Source organism: Neomonachus schauinslandi, chromosome 9 (assembly GCF_002201575.2).
Source record: "Neomonachus schauinslandi chromosome 9, ASM220157v2, whole genome shotgun sequence".
Classification (NCBI taxonomy): Eukaryota; Metazoa; Chordata; class Mammalia; order Carnivora; family Phocidae; genus Neomonachus; species Neomonachus schauinslandi.
Genome location: NC_058411.1, coordinates 51,406,918 through 51,430,481, shown reverse-complemented (window position 1 = coordinate 51,430,481; position 23,564 = coordinate 51,406,918). Strand labels below are relative to the sequence as shown.

General features: G+C 37.6%; 1 non-coding gene across 1 annotated transcript; it reads right to left on the bottom strand.

Moving 5' to 3' along the window:
* Positions 1-17,233: 17,233 nt before the first annotated feature.
* Positions 17,234-17,340, bottom strand: LOC123325750. The gene has a single exon (XR_006540608.1). It is a non-coding gene; the product is annotated as a U6 spliceosomal RNA (small nuclear RNA).
* Between the last annotated feature and the right edge of the window lie 6,224 nt (positions 17,341-23,564).

The window sequence follows — 23,564 nt, the reverse complement described above, 5'->3', positions numbered from 1 at the left end:
GATATTAGGGTAATGCTGGCCTTGTAAAATGACTTTGCAAGTATTTCTTCCTTTCAATTTTTTTCGAAGAGTTTGAGAAGGATTGGTGTTAATTCTTTAAATGTTTGGTAGAATTTGCAAAGAAATCATCTGGTCCTGGACTTCTCTTTGTTGGGAGGTTTTGATTACTGATTCAATTTCCTTAAAATTAATTTGATCTCTTCAGGTTTTCTATTTCTTCATGACTTAGTCTGGTATGCTGTGTTTCTAGGAATTTATGCATTTCTTCTAGGTTATCCAATCTGTTGGTGTATAATTATTCATATTAGTCTCTTATGATCCTTTGTATTTCTGTGGTATCATTTGTAATGTCCCCCTTTCTGTCTGATTTTATTTATTTGAGTTTTCTCTCTTTTTCTCTCAGTGAGGCTAGCTAAAATTTTTTCAATTTTGTTTATTTTATCAAAAAACAAGCCATTGTTTTATTGATATTTTTTGTTTCCTTGTTTTTCTGGTCTCTATTTCTTCTCTGATCTTCATTATTTCCTTCCTTATGTTAAGTATGCTATGGTCTTAGTTTGTTCATCCTTTTCTAGTTCATTGAGGTCTAAGGTTAGGTTGTTTAATTGAGATCTTTCTTTTTTCTTAATGTAATGCTATAACTGCTATAACTTCCCTCTTAGAACTGCTTTTGTTGCATTCCATAAGTTTTGATATGTTGTGTTTCGATTTTGGCTTATTTCAAGATATTTTTTTATTTCCCTGTTTATTTCTTTTTTTTTTTTTAAGATTATTTATTTATTTATTTGAGAGAGAGAGAATGAGAGATAGAGAGCACGAGAGGGAAGAGGGTCAGAGGGAGAAGCAGACTCCCTGCTGAGCAGGGAGCCCGATGTGGGACTCGATCCCGGGACTCCAGGATCATGACCTGAGCCGAAGGCAGTCGCTTAACCAACTGAGCCACCCAGGTGCCCTCCTTATTTATTTCTTGACCTATTGGTTGCTCAGGAGTGTAATGTTATTTCCACACATTTGTGAATTTTCCAGTTTTCTTCCTGTTATTGATTTCTAGCTTTATACCATTGTGGTTGGAAAATATACTTGTTATATTTCAATCTTCTTAAGTCTGCTAAGACTTGTTTTGTGACCTAACATGATGGTCTATCCAGAAGAATGTTCTGTGTGTTCTTGAGAGAAATGTGTATTCTGCTGCTGATAGATAAAGTGTTCTATACACTATACATGTCTGTTAGGTCTGTTTGGTCTAGAATGTGGTTTAAGTCCAATGTTTTCTTACTGATTTTATATCTGGAATATTTATCTGTTGTTGAAAGTGAGATATTGAAGTCCCCTATTATTATTGTATTACCAGTTCTCACATAAGATCTGTTAGTATTTGCTTATTATATGTAGGTGTTCTAATGTTGGGTGCATAATTGACACTTTATCATTATTTAATGACCTTCTTTGTCTCTTTTTGTAAGCTTTGGTTTAAAGTCTATTTGTCTGTTATAAGTATAGCTACCTCTGCTCTCTTTTTGTTTCTACTTGCCTATAATATTTTTTCATCCCTTCACTTTGAGTCTATGTGGGTATAGTGAGTCTCTTGCAGGCAACATATATTTGGGTCTTGTTTTTGTTTTTCATTTTTTTAAATACTTTCAGCCACTCTGTATTTTGATTGGGTGTTCAATCCATTTACATTTAAAGTGATTATTAATAACTATTAATAATTAAGACTTATTAAAGCCACTTTATTGTTTTTTGCTGTTTTGTAGTTCCCTTGTTCCTTTCTTCCTCTCTTCATGTCTTCATTTGAAAATTGATGATTTTCGGTAATGCTATGCTTTGATTCCCTTTTCTTTATCTTTTGTGTTTCTACTATGAGTGTTTGCTTTTTGGTTACCATGAAGCTTATTTAAAACATCTTCGTTTTTTATTTAAAGTCACTTAGCCAACGTATAGTACATCATTAGTTTCAGATGTAGAGTTCAGTAATTCATTAGTTGTGTATAACGCCCAGTGCTTACCACATCATGTGCCCTCTTTAATGCCCATCATCCAGTTACCTTATCCCCCCACCCATCTTCCCTCCAGCAACTCTCAGTTTCCTTCCCATAGTTAAGAATCTCTTATGATTTGTCTCCCTCTCTGATTTCTTCCCATTCCATTTTCCCTCCCTTCCCCTATGATCCTCTGCGCTGTTTCTTATATTTCTCATATGAGTGAAACCATAGGATAATTGTCTTTCTCTGATTGACTTATTTCACTCAGCATAATATCCTCCAGTTCCATTGACACGATGTAAATGATAAGATTTCATTCTTTTTTTGATGGCTGAGTAATATTCCATTGTATATATATATACACCACATTATCTTTATCCATTCATCTGTTGATGGACATCTCCACTCTTTCCACCGTTTGGCTATTGTGGACATTGCTGCTATGAACATTGGGGTGCAGGTGCCCCTTCAGAACACTACATTTGTATCTTTGGGGTAAATACCTAGTAGTGCAATTGCTGAATCATAGGGTAGCTCTATTTTTAACTTCTAGAGGAATCTCCATACTGTTTTCCAGAGTTAGCTGCACCAGTTTGCATTCCCAACAGTGTAAGAGGGTTCCCCTTTCTCCCCATTCTCACCAACATTTGTTGTTTCCTGTCTTGTTAATATTAGCCATTCTGATGGTGTGAGGTGATATATAAAACATCTTATAGATATAACAGTCTCTTTTATCCTGATAACCACTTAACTTTGATTACATACAAAGCTCTGCCCTTTTACTCCCGCCTTCATGTTTTTGATGTTACAATTTACCTTTTTTTATTGGTATACATTAACAAATTATTGTAACTATTGTTATTTGAATACTTTTGTCCTTTAATTTTCCTATTGGAGTTGAGTGGTTAGCACACCATCATATTAGAGTATTCTGAATTTGACTTAAATTTACCCTTACCAGTGTGTTGTATATTTTCATATATTCTCATGTTCCTAATTAGTGTTGTTTCATTTCAGCTTGAAGACCTCTTTCTAGCATTTCTTATAAGGCAGATTTAGTGGTGATAAACTCCCTGAGCTTCTCTTTGTTTGGGAAAGGCTTTATGTCTCTATTTCTGAAAGACTACTTTGCTGGGTCAAGTATTCTTGGTTTATAGTTTTTTGTTTCTTGTCTCCCCCCACCACCCATGCTGTCCCCAGCACTTTGAATATATCATCCTGCTATCTCTGTCCTGCAAGGATTCTGCTGAGAAATCCACTGATAGCCTTATAGAGGTTCCCTATATGAGACAATTGTTTTTTTCTCTTTCTGCTTTTTTTTTTTTAAAGATTTTATTTATTTTTTGACAGAGAGAGACACAGTGAGAGAGGGAACACAAGCAGGGGGACTGGGAGAGGGAGAAGCAGGCTTCCCATGGAGCAGGGAGCCCGATGTGGGGCTCGGTCAGGACCTGAGCCAAAGGCAGACGCTTAACAACTGAGCCACCCAGGCGCCCCTCTCTTTCTGCTTTTAAAATTCTATACTTGCTTTGTTTAAACAGTTTTATTTTAATGTATCTCGAAGAAGATTGTTTTATATTAAAATCTTGAGGTGATCTATCAGCTTCATGAACTTGGATATGGAAATCTTTCCACAGATTTGGGTAGTTCTCAGTCATTTTTTCTTTTGTAAGCTTCCTGTCCCCTTCTCCCTCTCTTCTCAGACTCTAATAATTTATAGATTGCTTAAGAGAAGCATAGTTCATGTAGGCTTTCTTTACCTCTAACTACACAATTTTAAAGGTTCTGTTTTCTGTTTCACAGATTTTTCTTTTGCTTGTTCATTCTGCTGTCAGTGCTCTATACTGCATTTTTCTTTTTCTTCACTGTATTCTTCAGCTCCAGAATTTCTGTTTGGTTCCTTCTGTGATTTCTCTTTGTTAAACTTCTTTTTGTTTGTGTATATTTTCTGATTTCATTGAATTATCTGTGTTTTCTTGTAGCTCACTGAGCTTCCTTAAAACAGTTAATTTGAATTATTTATTGGGAAAAATCACAGAGTTCCATGTCTTTGGGGTTGGTGGTTGCTACAGAACCAAAGCCACATGGTCTATAACCAATTTCTCAGGTGTACAGAGCTGTTTCTGGGGCTATAGCTAGAACCATGATTGACCATTTAGCTGACTTGGTGTTGGCCTGTCTTCTCAAATGGCTCTTCCTGTTCTTGGACTGCACTAAGGTTTCACAATCTCCTACATAGATTTGATGGCTCCTATAAAGACATGTTAGTCTATGGATTGATGCCAAGTTATTGGTGTCAAGGGGGGGTAGGATATAAACAACGGAAGTCTTATTTGGCCATTGTGGTGATGTCACTCAAATATTTGTAATTCTAAATGTGTGAATTTGGTAATTTAAACTTTTCTGTTAGTCTCACTGCCTTATTTACTTAAAAAATGTAAATTCAAGAGATAAAACATGAGATGAGAAGTAACTAAATTTTTCTTTTTAATTTAATTTTTTCTAAATTTTATTTTATTATGTTATGTTAATCACCATACATTACATCATTAGTTTTTGATGTAGTGTTCCATGATTCATTGTTTGCATATAACACCCAGTGCTCCATTCAATACGTGCCCTCTAATACCCATCACCAGGCTGACCCATCCCCTCACCCCCCTCCCCTCTAGAACTCTCAATTTGTTTCTCAGAGTCAATAGTCTCTCATGGTTCCTCTCCCCCTCCGATTCCCACCTGTTCATTTTTCCCTTCCTACTATCTTTTCTTTCCTTTTTTTTTTTTTTAACATATAACGTATTATTTGTTTCAGAGGTACAGGTCTGTGATTCATCAGTCTTACACAATTCACAGCGCTCACCATAGCACATACACTCCCCAATGTCTATCACACAGCCACCCGATCCCTCCCACCCCCCACCACTCCAGCAACCCTCAGTATGTTTCCTGAGATTAAGAATTCCTCATATCAGTGAGATCATATGATACATGTCTTTCTCTGATTGACTTATTTCGTTCAGCATAATACCCTCCAGTTCTAACCACGTCGTTGCGAATGGCAAAATTTCATTTTTTTTTTGATGGCTGAATAATATTCCATTGTATATATATATGTACCACATCTTCCTTATCCATTCATCTATTGATGGACATCTTGGCTCTTTCCAAAGTTTGGCTATTGTGGACATGGCTGCTATAAACATTGGGGTGAACATACCCCTTTGGATCCCTACATTTGTATCTTTGGGGTATTACCCAGCAGTGCAATTGCTGGGTCATAGGTTAGCTCTACTTTCAACTTTTTGAGGAAACTCCACACTGTTTTCCAGAGTGGCTGCACCAGCTTGCATTCCCACCAATAGTGTAGGAGGGTTCCCCTTTCTCCGCATCCTTGCCAACATCTGTCATTTCCTGACCTGTTAATTTTAGCCATTCTGACTGTTGTGAGGTGGTATCCCATTGAGGTTTTGATTTGGATTTCCCTGATGCCGAGCAATGTTGAGCCCTTTTTCATGTGTCTGTTGGCCATTTGGATGTCTTCTTTGGAACAATGTCTGTTCATGTCTTCTGTCCATTTCTTGATTGGATTCTTTGTTCTTTGGGTGTTGAGTTTGATAAGTTCTTTATAGATTTTGGATACTAGCCCTTTATCTGATATGTCATTTGCAAATATCTTCTCCCATTCTGTCGGTTGTCTTTCGGTTTTGTCAACTGTTTCCTTTGCTGTGCAAAAGCTTTTTGTCTTGTTGAAGTCCTAATAGTTCATTTTCGCCCTTGCTTCCTTTGCCTTTGGCGATGTTTCTAGGAAGAAGTTGCTGTGGCCCAGGTCAAAGAGGTTGCTGCCTGTGTTCTCCTCTAGGGTTTGATGGACTCCTGTCTCACATTTAGGTCTTTCATCCATTTGGAGTCTATTTTTGTGTGTGGTGTAAGGAAATGGTCCAGTTTCATTCTTCTGTATGTGGCTGTCCATTTTTCCCAACACCATTTGTTGAAGAGACTGTCTTTTTTCCATTGGACATTCTTTCCTGCTTTGTCAAAGATGAGTTGACCATAGAGTTGAGGGTCCATTTCTGGACTCTCTATTCTGTTCCCTTGATCTATGTGTCTGTTTTTGTGCCAGTACCATGCTGTCTTGATGATGGCAGCTTTGTAATAGAGCTGGAAGTCCGGAATTGTGATGTGTCCAGCTTTGCTTTACTTTTTCAACATTCCTCTGGCTGTTCAGGGTCTTTTCTGATTACATACAAATTTTAGGATGATTTGTTCCATTTCTTTGAAAAAAGTGGATGGTATTTTGATAGGGATTGCATTAAATGTGTAGATTGCTCTAGGTAGCATTGCCATCTTCACAATATTTGTTCTTCCAATCCATGAGCATGGAATGTTTTTCCATTTCTTTGTGTCTTCCTCAATTTCTTTCATGAGTATTCTATAGTTTTTTGAGTACAGATCCTTTGCCTCTTTGGTTAGATTTATTCCTAGGTATCTTATGGTTTGGGGTTCAATTGTAAATGAGATTGACTCCTTAATTTCTTTTTCTTCTGTCTTGTTGTAGGTTTATAGAAATGCCACTGATTTCTCTGCATTGATTTTTTATTCTGCCACTTTACTGAATTCCTGTATGAGTTCTAGCAATTTTGGGGTGGAGTCTTTTGGGTTTTCTCCATAAAGTATCATATCACCTGCAAAGAGTGAGAGTTTGACTTCTTCTTTGCTGATTTGGATGTCTTTTATTCTTTTTGTTGTCTGATTGCTGTGGCTAGGACTTCTAGTACTATGTTGAATAACAGTGGTGATAGTGGACATCTCTGCCATGTTCCTGACTTTAGGGGGAAAGTTTTCAGTTTTTCCCCATTGAGAATGATATTCGCTGTGGGTTTTTCATATGTACCCTCTATCCCTATACTCTGAAGAGTTTTAATCAAGGAAGGATGCTGTACTTTGTCAAATGCTTTTTCTGCATCTATTGAGAGGATCATATGGTTCTTGTTCTTTCTTTTATTAATGTAGTGTATCACAGTGATTGATTTGCGGATGTTGAACCAACCCTGCAGCCCAGGAATAAATCGCACTTGGTCATGGTGAATAATCCTTTTAATGTACTGTTGGATCCTATTGGCTAGTATTTTGGTGAGAATTTTTGCATCCATGTTCATCAAGGATATTAGTCTGTAATTCTCCTTTTTGATGGGGTCTTTGTCTGGTTTGGGGATCAAGGTAATGCTGGCCTCATAAAATGAGTTTGGAAGTTTTCCTTCCATTTCTATTTTTTGGAACAGTTTAGGAAGAATGGGTATTAATTCTTCTTAATTATTTGGTAGAATTCCCCTGGGAAGCCATCTGGCCCTGGGCTCTTGTTTGTTGGGAGATTTTTGAGGACTGCTTCAATTTCCTTTGGTTATAGGTCTGTTCAGGTTTTCTATTTCTTCCTGGTTCAGTTTTGGTCGTTGATACGTCTCTAGGAATGCATCCATTTCTTCCAGGTTATCTAATTTGCTGGCATAGAGTTGCTCATAATATGTTCTTATAATTGTTTGTATTTCTTTGGTGTTGGTTGTGATCTCTCCTCTTTCATTCATGATTTTATTGATTTGGGTCCTTTCTCTTTTCTTTTTGATAAGTCTGGCCAGGGGTTTATCAATCTTGTTAATTCTTTCAAAGAACCAGCTCCTAGTTTCGTTGATCTGTTCTACTGTTCTTTTAGTTTCTATTTCATTGATTTCTGCTCTGATCTGTATTATTTCTCTTCTCCTGCTGGGTTTAGGCTTTATTTGCTGTTCTTTCTCCAGCTCCTTTAGGTTTAGGGTTAGGTTGTGTATTTGAGACCTTTCTTGTTTCTTGAGAAAGGCTTGTATTGCTATATACTTTCTTCTTAGGACCGCCTTTGCTGCATCCCAAAGATTTTGAAGAGTTGTGTTTTCATTTTCATTTGTTTCCATAAATTTTTTTAATTCTCTTTTAATTTCCTGGTTGACCCATTCATTCTTCAGTAGGATGCTCTTTAGCCCCCATGTATTTGAGTTCTTTCCAACTTTCCTCTGATCATTGAGTTCTAGTTTCAAAGCATTGTGGTCTGAAAATAGGCAGGGAATGATCCCAATCTTTTGGTACCAGTTGAGACCTGATTTGTGACCTAGGATGTGATCTATTCTGGAGAATGTTCCATGGGCACTAGAGAAGAATGTGTATTCTGTTGCTTTGGGATGGAATGTTCTGAATACATCTGTGAAGTCCATTTGGTCCAGTGTATCATTTAAAGTCTTTATTTCTTTCTTGATCTATTGCTTAGATGATCTGTCCATTTCAGTGAGGTGGGTGTTAAAGTCCCCTACTATTATTGTATTGTTGTTGATGTGTTTCTTTGATTTTGTTATTAACTGGCTTATATAATTGGCTGCTCCCATGTTAGGGGCATAGATATTTACAATTGTTAGATCTTCTTGTTGGACAGACCCTTTAAGTAGGATATAGTGTCCTTCCTCATCTCTTATTACAGTCTTTGGTTTAAAATCTAATTTGTCTGATATAAGGATTGCCACCCCAGCTTTCTTTTGGTGTCGATTAGCATGGTAAATGGTTTTCCACCCCCTCCCTTTCAATCTGGGGGTGTCTTTGGGTCTAAAATGAGTCTCTTGCAGAGAGCATATCGATGGGTCTTGTTTTTTAATCCAGTCTGATAGCCTGTGTCTTTTGATTGGGGCAGTTAGCCCATTTACATTCAGGGTAACTATTGAAAGATAGGAATTTAGTGCCATTGTATTGCCTGTAAGGTGACTGTTAGTGTATATTGTCTGTGTTCCTTTCTGGTCTATGTTGCTTTTAGGCTCTCTCTTTGCTTAGAGGACCCCTTTCAAGATTTCTCGTAGGGCTCGTTTTGTGTTTGCAAATTCTTTTAGTTTTAGTTTGTCCTGGAAGCTTTTTATCTCTCCTTCTATTTTCAGTGACAGCTTAGCTGGATACAGTATTCTTGGCTGCATATTTTTCTCGTTTACTGCTCTAAATATATCATGCCAGTCCTTTCTGGCCTGCCAAGTCTCTGTGGATCGGTCTGTTGCCAATCTAATATTTCTACCATTGTAGGTTACAGACCTCTTGTCCCGAGTTGCTTTCAGGATTTTCTCTTTGTCTCTGAGACTTGTAAGTTTTACTATTAGATGTCGGGGTGTTGACCTATTTTTATTGATTTTTGAGGGGGGTTCTCTGTGCCTCCTGGATTTTGATACCTGTTTCCTTCCCCAAATTAGGGAAGTTCTCTGCTACAATTTGCTCCATTATACCTTCTGCCCCTCTCTCTCTTTCTTCTTCTTCTGGGATCCCAATTATTCTAATATTATTTCATCTTATGGTATCACTTATCTCTCGAATTCTGCCCTCGTGATCCAGTAGTTGTTTATCTTTCTTTTTCTCAGCTTCTTTATTTTCCATCATTTGGTCTTCTTTATCACTAATTCTCTTTTCTGCCTCCTTTATCCTAGCAGTTAGCGCCCCCATTTTTTATTGCACCTCATTAATAGCCTTTTTGATTTCAACTTCGTTAGATTTTAGTTCTTTTATTTCTCCAGAAAGGGTTTCCTGCTTTTTTCAAGCCCAGCTAGTATCTTTATAATCATCATTCTGGATTCTAGTTCTGACATCTTACTAATGTCCATATTGATTAGGTCCGTGGCAGTTGGTACTGCTGCTTGTTTTTTTTTTTGAGGTGAGTTTTTCCATCTTGTCATTTTGTCCAGAGGAGAAGAGATGAATGAGAGAACAAAATGCTAACAGGGTAATAATGACCCCAGAAAAATATACACTAAACAAATCAGGAGACCTGAAACTGGGGGAAAAGAAAGGGAAAGAAAGAAAAGAGAAAAAAGAAAAGAAAAAAAAAAGAATATGATCAATATGATCAGGCTGGTGAATAGATCAGTGCCACACACTAGATTTTGGGCATATTTTGGTCTGTTAGAAGAAACTGCCTCCCAAAATCTTAAAGAAAGAAAACTTATACATATGTACAAAAATAAGGGTAAATATGATGAAGGGGTAGAATATGATTGTAAAGATGAAAATTATAAAAGATTTTATAACAGGAATTGATAAGAAGTTGGTTGAAAAAAGAAAGAAGAGAAATTAAAAAAAAAACAAAAAAAAAGGGAGAGAATGTGGTCAGGCAGGAGACTAGAACAAAGCCATTCACTAGAGATTTAGGGTATATTTTGGTCTGTTAGAAGAAAGTGTATCCCAAAATTTTAAAGACAGAACAACTTACATATATACCAAAAATAAGGTTAACTACAATGAAGGGATAGAATATGACTCTAAAAATGAAAATTAAAAAAGGTTTTTTAAAAAGGGATTGATAAGATGCTGGTTAAAAAAGGGAAAAAGAAAAATTCAAAAAAAAAAGAAAAGGAAAAAAGAAAATTGAAAAAAAAATTAACTTTGAAAGACTAAAGAATCAGGGGAAAAAAATGCCATGAATTCTATGTGCTGTATTCCCCTAGCGCTGGAGTTCTGCCGTTCTCATTGATCAGTAAACTTGGTCTCGGCTGGCTGTTCTTGCTGATCTTCTGGGGGAGGGGCCTGTTGCCCTGGTTCCCAAATGTCTTTGCCAGAGGCAGAATTGCCCCACCCTTGCCTGGTCCGGGCTAAGTAATCTGCTCGGGTTTGCTCTCGGGAGCTTTTGTTCCCTACAAGCTTTCCGCCCAGCTTTGGAGGACAAGAGTGAAAATGGCGGCCTCCCAATCTCTGCCCCGGAGGAGCCGAGAACTTGGGCCCACTCCTCAGTGCGCCCCCAGAGAAAAGCAGTCAATCACTCCCGTCTCCCCGGTATGGCCGCACTCCGTGCTCACCCGGCCTGTGACCGAGCATTTCTATCTCTGGTGCATGACCCCGTGTGGAGTCTCCAAACCCTGCAGATCCCTGCGTTGCGCTCTTGCGCTGATCCTCCCGGGGGAGGAAGGTGAGTCTCCCCGGACCTGCCGCTTGTTGGGTCCCTGCTGGAGGAGCAGTGGCCCGACTGTGCTGCGGGATCACGGTTTATGGCAACCCCAAGTTGAGAGCTCACTCCTTGGCTCTGTCTCTGCAGCCGGCTTCCCCGCCCCGATACCCAGGAGCTCTGCTGCACTCAGGCACCCCCGGTGTTCCTGTGACCCCTAGGGTCCTGAGACCACACTGTCCCGTGAGGGTTCCATGCCCCGCTTAGCCACTGGAGTGACGTCCCTCAGCAGAGCCGACTTCTAAAAGTTCCAATTTTGTGCTCTGCTGCTCTATCACTTGCCAGAAGCAGCTGATGGAGGCCCCCTCCCCTGCTGTCTATCCTCCCGAATATCACCTCGCATTCACTTCTCCGCATGTCCTACCTTCCAGAAAGTGGTCGCTTTTCTGTTCAGAGAGTTGCTGCTACTCTTTTCTTTGATCTCCTGTTGAGTTCGTAGGTGTTCAGAATGGTTTGATAGCTATCTAGCTGAATTCTGGGACCAGACAAAATTTAGGTCTCCAGCTCCTCTGCCGTCTTGCTCCTCCTCTTTTTAATTTTAAATAGAGGTACTCCATGAATTTATTTTTCTAAATAATTTCTGAGATACTCATAATGGGGAATTATCAACCTAGAGAGATGATGCTAAAATGCAAGGCAGTAATTCAACTGCAAACTGAAATCACATCAAATTCCATAGGATAATTTTACTTCAAGCTAAATAACTAATAATAGTCATCTTTGTCACAAAGTGGCATATTCCTGGCCATTTTTTTTAAAGATTTTATTTATTTATTTTACAGAGAGATAGCGAGAGCAGGAACACAAACAGGGGGAGTGGGAGAGGGAGAAACAGGCCTCCTGCTGAGTAGGGAGCCCGATGCAGGGCTCGATCCCAGGACCCTGGGATCATGACCTGGGCCGAAGGCAGACGCTTAACAACTGAGCCACCCAGGACCCCATTCCTGGCCATATTTTTATTTTAACTTTATCAAGATCTTATGTGACAAGTGTTTTGCATAAATAAATGTATTTAATCTTCATAATAATCACTTATTTCCCATTTTATAAATGAGAAAAATGAAACATTGAATCTTCTGTCATTCAGTGTTATTAAGAACACACTATGATCCAAGCACTATTTTTGCCTCAGAGGATAAAATAGTGAATAAATCAAACAGACAATATCCTGCTATCATAGAGCTTATATTAAATTGGGGGAGGAAGAAAGGAAATAAATAAGTATGGCCTTAGGGCTATAAAGACAATGTAAATAAAGCAGAGTAAGGATATAGATCTTGGGATTCCTTTGCATAGTATAATTGAGGAAGGCCTCTTTGCTTATGTGGCATCTCAGCCTGAATGAAAAGAGCAAGGCAGCCAGGATGATATTTGAGGAAAGAGTATTTCTAGTAAGAGAGAACAAAATAAATTGGAAAAAAAAAAAAAGTCCTGAAGTAGTAGTTTGCTTGGGATGTGAAGAACAGTCTGGTTGTAAAGGTATGACTGTGGGTGAGAGTGATAGGAAACAAGTCAAAGACGGGACAGAGCATTAGTAAGTCACAGGAGGGGACTTAATTATGTCAGATCTCTATAGGTGAAGATTCTGAATGGGATAATTCTGAATGGGGTGGAAGGCACTGGAGGATTTTGAGAAGAGTAGTGACATTTTCTGATTTACTTTTGAAAAATAGCACTCTCATTGTCCTTATTGGAACAAAGGTGGAAATAGGTAGCCTGCTAAGAAGAATCTCAATAGTATGGCAAGAGACTAGGTTGATAATGTTGGATAATATGAAAAGTGGTTGGGTGCTAGGTTTATTTTGAATATAGAAAATAAGGGGAAGTCCAATTTTTTGATCTGGACATTGGGAAAAATGGGAGTTCCATCTTACTAAGTTTAGGGAAAGAGCATATTTTGGAGTATAATTAGGTCAATACTTTTGTTTACAGTGTGTTAAGTATGGGATTTGTTAGATATTTAAGATATGTTATAAGTAAGCAATTGGAAACAGAGGGGGGTTCAGGGAAGAGATCACACTTAAAGACATGGGATTGGATAAAATTACATGCCAAAGTGTGTAGATACAGAAAAGAGGTCTGCAGAAGGTGAGGAAAATCCAACAAGATACTGAAAAGTTACAGCCATTGAGATAGTAGGAACTGAGAGAGAGGAAAGGTGTTTTTGTAGAGGCCAAATAAAGAGAGCATTAACTGTTTCAGGAAGAGGGAAGTAATTAAGAGGTGGAGTCCTAAGAAAACTGAGTACTGACATTTGGATTTGCATTGTGGAGGTCATTGCTGACCTTGATAAGATGGTGGAAGGATAAAGAATTGATCTTTGTAGTTCCTGTTTTGTGGCGTCCCGGTAGCTCGCCATGATCGTATAGTGGTTAGTACTCTGCGTTGCGTAGTTCCTGTTTTCCCTATAGAATCAAGAGGAAAGACATTAGGTGAGAGTTGGGTGGGGGGGTAGATGTGGTTTTGAATGTTATCAGAGAAAGGTGATCTGTCATCTAGGAGAATGGGAGAATAATTTTACTATGGCACTTTCATGGAATTTCAGGCAACATTACCTCTCCCCTTGAGGTCTATGGTCATGCACTTGAGACCAGCATGGCTCTGAAATTTTCTTTAGCAATGTTCAGCTGCTTAGGTAAAGGTAGTAAGAGGTGAGGATTAGAAGTTAACCAGAGTTGGGATCTTGCCAAGTTAGTCCGCCAGGTGGAAAGATAAAGTATGATAGATCATGGAATCTAAATAGGATAAGGATTTTTTTTCTTAATTTTGAAAGAGATGATGGAGAAAAAGAAATATCAGTAGATTAGGGATCCCAGTAAGGCAAGGGATTGTTGAAATTGGGATACAGAACATCCAACAATATCTTAGTGGTGGAGAGTGGGATATCAGAAACAGACATTCCAGAGTATAGTAATTGGTAATAACAAATTGTAGTTACTGAGTCAGGTAATTTTACTGATGACAGACTGTGTTCTTTCCAGGGCAAAATGGAAAAGCATGTGGATATGAGAGAGGAGTTGGAAAATGTATTAGATGAGGGGTTTTATGGAAATGTGTTATAGGGATCATGGTTCAGAGGGGCTTAGAGTCATAGGCTTCTTGTGGTTTCTGAAGCAACCAGGGCCTGAGGGACTAGTCTTAAAAGTATCTTAGAAGGTCATAATCAGATCTAATTAGATCCTCCTGAGTCAGTTCTCGGCCTTGGCTGCATGTTAGAACCACCTGGGGGAGCTTAAAAACTCTCCAGTGCCCAAGCTTCGCCCCAAACCAATTAAATCAAAATCTCTGGGGGTAGGACCAGACATCAGCATTTTTTAAAGTTCCCCAGGTGATTCCTATACGCACTCAAGGCTGAAAACCAGTTTTCTAATTGGTGAAGCCAGAAACAACAGCAAGAAATCTTGACTCGAGCCTGGGCTCTGCATGCTCAGATAGACCACCTCCAGCACTGTCTGCATATAAGGTAGGAGTCAGATTTGCCCTCCTCCTGGGTCTGATCATCTAAGGAGCAAAGATTTATGAGAGAAGCAAACCAAATGATTCAAAATAATCCAGTAGATATGTTTGTGTGTATTAGCCAATAAAAAGTAAAAAGAAAGTTTCCTCCCCAAGAGCTGAACAATCACAGTTTGAGGCTCTGTTCTGCAGGACAGCAGGTCACTGCTGAAATGGCAATTGATTATATATACATTGCTGTGAGCACTCCTTAGGAACTGTTTCAGAAGAATGTCAGGTGAAAGGTTCACAGCACAACTTTTCACGGTTAATTAGCAGTTAGAATCGCTTCAAGAAATTGAATAGGGAGGAGCAGATGGGCTCGCAGCTCACCTTGGGGCAGTAATTTGTATGTCCCAGCCATTAGCCTTGGTTGCTAACAACATCATCTAGAGGTAATGCAGTCTTACATTTTTGCTTATTTTCCATTTGGTTGCTAAATAATTTAACTCCAAAATCTCATTTCTGTTAAAAAAGAAAAATTAAATGAAATGTTTGTATCAGCTATTTAATTTGTAACATGTTGCCATAATAATCTGACATTGGTGTTAATGCCATAAAACACACCTGATTACTTTGTTTTAAGTGCTCAGACAACACTAATAGACTCTAAAAGTGAAGAAATCCTACTTACAAATCACAAAGAACATTATATGTTATTGGTATCTTAAATAAGTTACAGAGGAGTAAAGGTTTGCTTTGGGGTTAAAAAAAGCTTTTATTTTAAACATCTCTTTAAATGGTCCTGTTTTTTGAACGAAACCAGTTGTAATATTTTAGAAAGCCACTATGTTCCTTTTGTTGTGGAAGCAATTTAGCTGTGCTATGTATTTAAGATAAATCTTTACTCCACAAACATTTATAGCACTCTGAGAAGGTTTTAAATCTTATTTACTAGTGCCATCGCTTTTGAGATTAAGGCATGGAAGTGGGGTCTGCCATAAACTCTTTTGCATTTTGTTAAATCTGTAGATGTAAGTGGTAAATTGACCTAAGAGAGGATGATGATTCTTGTCACCTTCTCCACCTGGAAATGTGTATTTAGTTTTCTTTGAAAAGAAGGCATTACTTAAGTTTAACTTATTATTTTCCCAGTTGGAGTGACAGAAAATGTTAGGTGACCTTTGTAGGGTCATTTATTGTCTCTGTGAAAATTTCCTCCATCCGAAGTAGGAAAAAATACCTGCTGAGCTAAGGACTATGGTGAAGACAATGCTTGTCAAACATTTTTGTCCTACTCCTCAGAAAGAAGTCAACCATGATAAATAGACTTTCAGGACAAGTTTCCTAAAATTCACCTTGTGCCAAACTTTTCCAAGTCCATCTACTCTTCTTCAGGCTTTTGCACTCCCATTAAAAGCTATGATGATGAGCCAGAATTGGTTCTAGGCAAAATATTGCACTTAGCAGTTTAAATTTTTACCTTGTCTTTTTGTTCCTTTCTCTTCTATTTGTCTACAGTGTGTCTATGTATTTCGTGTTCTATTTACTCTAATATACATAACACCAGATACGGTTTCACCTTCCTACATAAGGACTGCATCTGCCAAAATCAGCCCCATTTTAAGTCTTTTGTTACTTAAAAAAAAAAAAAAAATCTTGTTTGGGCTCTATCCCAAACCAATTAAATCAGAAACTCTGAGGTTGTAGCTTAAAGAATCTTTAGGTTTAAAAGCTCCCAGGTGACTCTAATGTACTGACTTGGCTAAGTATCACTGTCTTAAAGCCAAAACTATGGATTCTTAAATGTCTAATTCTGAAGAGTTCTCAGGTGAGTAAAGAAGATACTTGTAGAGCGGAAATCCTTATAGGCTATTTATGAGCCCGAAACTAATGAGAGGACATTGTCTTATCAGCCTAACGGATGACAGCAACTAAGCCAACAATAATTTTATCTTGCTATAAAATTCCTTTGTGTCCGTGACCTCTATTTTCTTTTGTCTCAGGCGCTGAGGTTACCTGTAATAATCTATCACACACTGAATGTATTATTACTCCCATTTTATCTGATAGTATAATGTTTACTAAGAAGTGACTAACTTTCTAATTTTGTGAGGGTGGGAAGAATTCCAAATGTATTTGACATTATGTCACAGTGAATCTCTGGCTCTGAGAAACATTATATATATATATATATACTCCAATGACAGTAGTTATCTGTTCTTGCATGCTTTAGTTAATAAAGCTTAATTAGTTTAGCTTTAGTTAATAAAGCTAAAAAATAAATTAGTTTAGTTAATAAAGCTTGCTTGGAGTTGTCTCTGTTCAGAATGATTAGGAGGATGTCCTCAGAATTTTAAGAATACTGTGATGTTCATGGCCGTGGTGACTTGGGTTCAAAACCATGGTTTTCTAAACTAAATGCTTTTTGAACATTGGACCAGGTACTAGAAAATAACTAAAACTAAGAGCCCCTTGTGTTCTTGAAATAAGAATTTATATATATGGTGAAGATAGAAGCCTTTGGTTGAAAGTTATGTGATAAGGATCAATATGCTCATTTTTAATTTCAGTTTTTGAGCTCTTTTGAACTTGTACCCTGAACCTGATTATAGCAATACTGAATTAGTTGCTGTTTAATCAATGTAGTAAAATGAAGAAAACTGTTAACATCTGCTTTCATTCAAGCCCTTCTCTCTTCCGCTAAGTTATGGTTTAGAGGACAGGTCTTTTAAATGCATTTTAGAGGCATTCATCCTGCCTCACTCTCACTGTAACCTTTGAGAAGAGTGCTAAAAGGTCAAAGTCAAGGTTACTATTTTTTTTTTTTTTAAATATGGAATGCCTCACGAGTTTGCCTGTCATCCTTGCTCAGGGGCCATGCTAATCTTCTCTGTATCTTTCCAATTTTAGTATATGTGCTGCCGAAGTAAGCACAAGGATGCTATTGATTAAGAGCATTAGGGGTTAAGTTTTCTTGTATAATGCTGGAAGAGATTAAAATCTATTTAAGGCTTCCAGTCTCTGGTTTGCATATAAGGAGCTTGGAAGTTGCCACTCTGTCTTAACAAGTAAAAAGCAGAATAGACTAAAAAATCAACAATTCTGGGATCTATAGGTCGGGGGGCGGGGAGACACAGGACAAACTACTGTCCCCAAGATTGCAGAGTCAGGCAAAAACAGGGCATAAAGTTCCATAGAATAGAAACCGGGGAACCAGTGCCAGGGTAGGAAAGCCTGAACTATAACTGACAAATTGCTAGAGGTTCAGGGTGGACAATTCTGAGTGTTAAAAACCATAGAGGCCCCAGTCATAGGCAGGGGGCCCACAATATGTGAGATTTACCTCCAGAAACATTGCCAGATTTCTACAGTAAATATGGGAGAATAAATCCGTCCGGCTTCCTGCAGGGGGAGGGGCAAAGGAAACATTTTGAAATACTCGGAGCATTCTGCTCTTCTTAAGAAGGTGTGCCCTCAGGAGAAACTAGTTTAATGGGAGTCTAACTTGCTGGGGTATTATCAGAGACTAGCTGACCTGGGGGAAGGGAAATACCTAACTCCAGCATCCTCTAGCTATCCTCCACCACATAAGTGGGGAGAGAGAAAAAAAAAAAACAAAAAAAAACGGAAGCAACATTTGTGAAATTTACTGTGCAGAGGCATAGGCTCATTAAAAGACTGAGACCTAATCAAAGGACTAAAAAATGCTTTCCCTCACCACCATATTCTGAAGGCCTTTTTACAGCAGTCTCTTTTACCCAATACCTCATATCTGGCTATCAAGAAAAAAATAGAAGGCTCATTAAAAGGCAAAACAAACAAACACAATTTAAAGAAATGGAACAAGCATCAGACCCAGACACGGTAGGAATATTTGAATGCAAATATATTTATCCATTCGGTGGTCCTTTGGTTGTCCTATGATGTATACTTTTGGAATATTATTTCCTAATTGTTTTGATAAGACGATCTTATGGCTGATTCTTACTTGCTCTGGGTTTAAAAGTTTTAGTCAAATGCTTTCTGCTTTTAGGAGAAACTGGTTTTCTCCTTGATGTGTTACCACCATGAGTAAGATGAAATACTGATGACCAAAAAACAAATGTAACCTTAGGGACTTGGCTTCTTTGGCTGGCCTGTTGTAAACAAGATGATCTATGACTAACTAGATCTTATGACTTACTTAGTCCACTTGTCAAAGCTGGGGTCCCCCAAAGTCATTTGGGGACAAGTCCTTTTTAATCATAAATATTCATTCATTTGGATGTTTCACATATGTAATTTATTTGTAATCAAAGCACAATTTATTTCTATGTTCTATGGCCATGAAAACTTACTCAGAGAGGCAGTGTTCTTACCCTTACCCTTGATGCAATTTTCACAGGTCCAAGACATTTCTTGTTCCTCTCTGATAACAATCTTACGGTTTTAGTCCTTCTAAGTTACAAATACAGTGTTAATTCATTATGTAATATATCACTATAAATAATAATATTTTAACCTTGCTTTTTCTCTTTTTGGCATGGCAGTCCCAGCACAGATACGTTTATTCTGCTGCCACAGCCACTTTAAAATTCTGAAGCATTCACTGTATCTTCCACCTTAGGGAATTGACATTCTAGGATCTGGGAGTACTGCAATGGAAATGCCCATTCTAAGGTTTTAGATGGAAGATTTCACACTTCCATACTTACCCCATTTCTTTTGGGGGAGGCTGGGGATTTCCATCAATGAGTCTCTTAAAAAAAACCCACTCTCTCTGTACCTTGACCCTCTTTATTATCTCTGATTTGCTTGAGGAATCCAAGAATTGTTAATATTGACATTTTCTTTGTAAATTCTGCATATGGTCATCTGTCTTGTACTCATTTTTATTGATGTGTATCATATTTTTTGTCTTAATTGAAGCAGAAAGACTTGTGTTTTAACATCCTGTTTGTTACATGTGTATTTGCCTGGAGTGTCTCTCTCTCTCTCTCTCTTTTTTTTTTTTAGCTTTAGAGAGTGATAGAGCACCAAGGGGCAGAGGGAGAAGGAGAGAGAATCTTAAGCAGGCTTTACATCCAGCATGGAGTCTGACTCGGGATGCCATCTCACAACCCTGAGATCATGACCTGAGATAATATCAAAGAACTGATGCTTAACCGACTGAGCCACCCAGATACCCCTGGAGTGTCTCCTTTTAATATCTTCTTCAAGAGCCAGGGATGCTAGTAGGCAAGTGAAACAGAATTCAGATACTATTTGGAATCATCCCATTTCATTATGATCAACTCTCTTCCGATTAATTTGGCCTAGCTTGCCAAATTCAGTTTCTCTTAAATTTCAGATTATTTACTAGAGTAAGGAAAAAACGATTTGAAATAACTACTATAAAAAGACAAAAGTCAGTGGGAAATGTTGAGCCCTCATATAGGAATAGTTTTCTATGAATTGAGTCACAAGAGCTGCATTTATTTTATAAGTTCTCCAGTAGGTCGGACTATTTAGATAAGCTTTAGGAACCAAATGGTAATGTGCACTGGGTCTGTTCTCATTCATGAGGCTGGAAAAATACTTCCCAACTCATCTTTAATTGGTCTTTTGTACCCTAGAATCATAGTTCACATTAAATGGACACTGTGAGTTAAAGTATTGCTGTGCTATCTGGACATTCACATTAGTGTATCAGACTTTACTAGCTTCATAGGATTTACCAAGATAGGACATGAACATTTGAGGTATTAATAACTGATAATATTTTATATGGCTAGTTATTTTTAGTCTCTGTAATATGGTGAAATAAAGTTTTGTTCCTTTCCTGCAAGGTGTGCAAGTTTTTGAGCTATAGATTGTAACCTTCTTTTATCCCTTAAAGGTGAATTACTATTAAAATTTAAACTATAGTTTTATACATTGCTGCCTATGTTTACCATATTTGCATGCTGGAAAATTACAATTATAAAAAGGTTTTTCTATTAAAGATTTTCCAGTTTATTTAGATTCAGTGATTTCTTTTTCAGGAAAACACAATCTTAATGGTTTGTATACAATGGAAGTAGAATCTGAGGCTTTTAGGGAATCATTTAAAGGAATGTTACGCATACACTAAGAGACTCCTAGAAGATGGCTGAACCGCTGGAAATGATGATGTGAAGCAGATCAGCATCACACCTCTTCCCCAACATGCTGTAAACGAACACGTGCCATGTATATGTCTATTAACTATGACACAAGAAGGAGAAATAGACTATTAATATATTAAGCTACCAGTATTTTGGGGTTATTTTAATTTTATTTAACTTAGTGAATCTCTGCTTGTTTAAAATTGGTTGCCTCTATGTTTAGAATTATTAGAAGGAATTTTCTTGGAATTGAGGACATTATAATCTAATTATAATATAACCAATATCACTTATCAGATGTATTTTAAATTAAAAGGCCAGAGTTTTAAAATAAATAGGAATATATGGACAGTGTTGCATTATCCATTGTAATATAGCTCAACTATTTGAATATATTTGAGATAGTACAACTATGCGTAGCCAAAGCAATTCTTATAATAGTGCATCCAATAAATATTAATCACTGGTATTATTGAAATTCCTCTGCACACTAAAGCTTGCAAAATGTTCTTATAGAAATGGATCACATGGTGTGATTACCATTTTTATAAAATTGGTATTATATCAAAGAACAGTTGATTAGCATAATAGAGGATTAAAATACATGGAAAATGGTCTTATTTATCCTTGGAAAGGTGGCAATGAACAAAATAATAACAAAGTTCACCTCTGCTTTTTCATTTCTACACATAGCTTAAGTTGACAGTGGACCAAGTGGTCTGATGTTAATCAGTATAAGGAATACAAGAAGAACAACATGTTTTGTTAATAAGTTAAATTTTGGTTTTAGTTAAAACTTGAGTGGTTAATGAGCTGTCTCCCTGGAGATAATTGAAGGTATTAGTCTGGGGCTCATGGCTAGATAGGCAGGCAGATTTGAATATCAAACACAGAGAAATGATTGTAGACATACGGCCAGAGAGAATTTATAAAATTATGAAGCTGAGAAAGGGTCTAAGATTAAACATTGGGGGACACCTACTTTAGGGTGAAGAGAAAGATAACAGAATTAGATAAAATGAGAAGAGCCTAGTCTGAGACTAAAGATGGGAAAAATTAGAATGGAGTATCCTGGAATCCAAGAAAGTAAGTTTCAAAAGAGAGATTAGCCAGTGGTAAGAAATTTTACAGATATTCAGCATGAAAGTTCTGATCTTTTCACTCAAGCTGCAAAGTTCTCTCCTTGGACTTGTATAGTCCCTTTCCTGTGCATAAGATCATGACTTAATTTATTTGGCATTTCCTGTGCCTAAACAATATCTTGTATTATTTAATTCCTTCAAGACTCACTGAGGCTCTGTTGAGGGCCAGAACCTGTAAATCTTTGGGAAGCTGGGATGATGTATAGTATTTGTTTTTACAAGGTGTCTCCAAGTCTCTGTATTTGGCAGAACTAACATTTAAACTCTTCTCCTGCAGATCTTCCATGCTTGGTTTTAAGATTTGTTATGGCATGCCAAAAGTAGGCTCTACTCTGTGATATGGTTGTTACTCTTGAGGCACAAGCTTTCTGATGTCTCATCTGTATGTTCAAGGTGTTAATGAACTATTTACCTGGTGTCTCATTATGGCTGGCTTGAACTCCAGTGTCCTCTTGCACTGCTTGATATCTCATATCTCTCATCACTTTTAACCCATAGCAGATACTCTCTGACTTTAGTCTTTCCCTATGTATGTGCAGCCAAGGAACCCCTATGTGGGAGCCCCGCGTAGAATTCTGTGTCCCATTCTGTGAATAGGTCCCTTCTCTTAGGTGCTCTGCCCCACAAATTCCAGCAGGTCCCCAGCTGCCATGAACTCTGATCTTTGCGTTTTTAGCTCAATGGAATTGCTGTACTCTGCTTTGTATCCAGCTCATTGTGTTGTGATTAGGAAATTGTCCCTGGACAGAGAGATAGGGCAATTGTAGGGCTTACTTCATGAGTAGCTCATCTTTCAGGAATCATAGGATTTCACTGATTATTGCCCAATGCCTGAAAAGAGTTGTATGTATTTTTCTAATTTTATGGTAGTTTATAGGGGGAGGGCTAGTTTGGTAATATATATTCCATCATAGCCAGAAGCAAAAAATCCCTAAGTTCATTCAGTCTTGAAATATCAAGATCTTCTTTGATTCATTTCTCATCTTTAGGCTCTCACCCAAAAATAAATCCTTTCATTCATCTTTCTGAATGCCATTTATGTCAATTCACACATTTCTGTGATCATTGCCACCGTCCCGAGACCATCATTTCCCAAAACCTTTATTGACTGCAATACCTTTCTAAGCAATTTCTCACAGCTGATATGTGATACTTTAATCATATTATCTGTTAACATAGGTTCTTTACTCAATCTGTACTATTTTAATCAGAAAACTCAGTTCTTCCTTAATTTATCTTTCAATTATTTTATAGGCTTATCTCTTATTGCACCCCCTATTTATATTAGTTGCTAGAACAGCTATGTGATCCCTAGACTTTGCTTATATTATTTTGCATAGGATGCTTTGATTCTTCAAAACTAGTTTTTCAACAAATATTTAAGTGCCTAATATGGGCCAGACATCATTTTAGATTATAGCATTACAGTACTGAACAAGATAAAACAGGGTCCATCACATTACAGAACTTATATTGTAGTGGAAGAGATAGAAATTGAAGAAATATTCACATAAATATTAATTATGCTTGTGTTAGGAGCTATAGCACAGAAACACACTGCATCTTAAGTGCATTTACCATGCAGCCCTCCCTTAGACCTTAGAGTACATTCCTCTGGGGAATTAGATTTGAGTAAGTAGTGGTAGAAGTTAGCTGGATAAAATACTGGTGAAGGACAGCTCATAAAGATTTAGTATTAGTAAAATAATTCCTTGTAGAAATGTATTATCCAATAATGGTTTTTCTTGTAGAGGAATATACACAATTTTTGTTTTGTTTAACTAGACCAATGTTGCATTTATTGGGTGTTGGGCTGCCCATATTAACAGGCTTACTTAGAAGGTTGTGGTGGCCAGAATTGTGGTACACCAGACTGTTGTTTGGCTATGGTCTTGCTGTGTTTTAACATAAT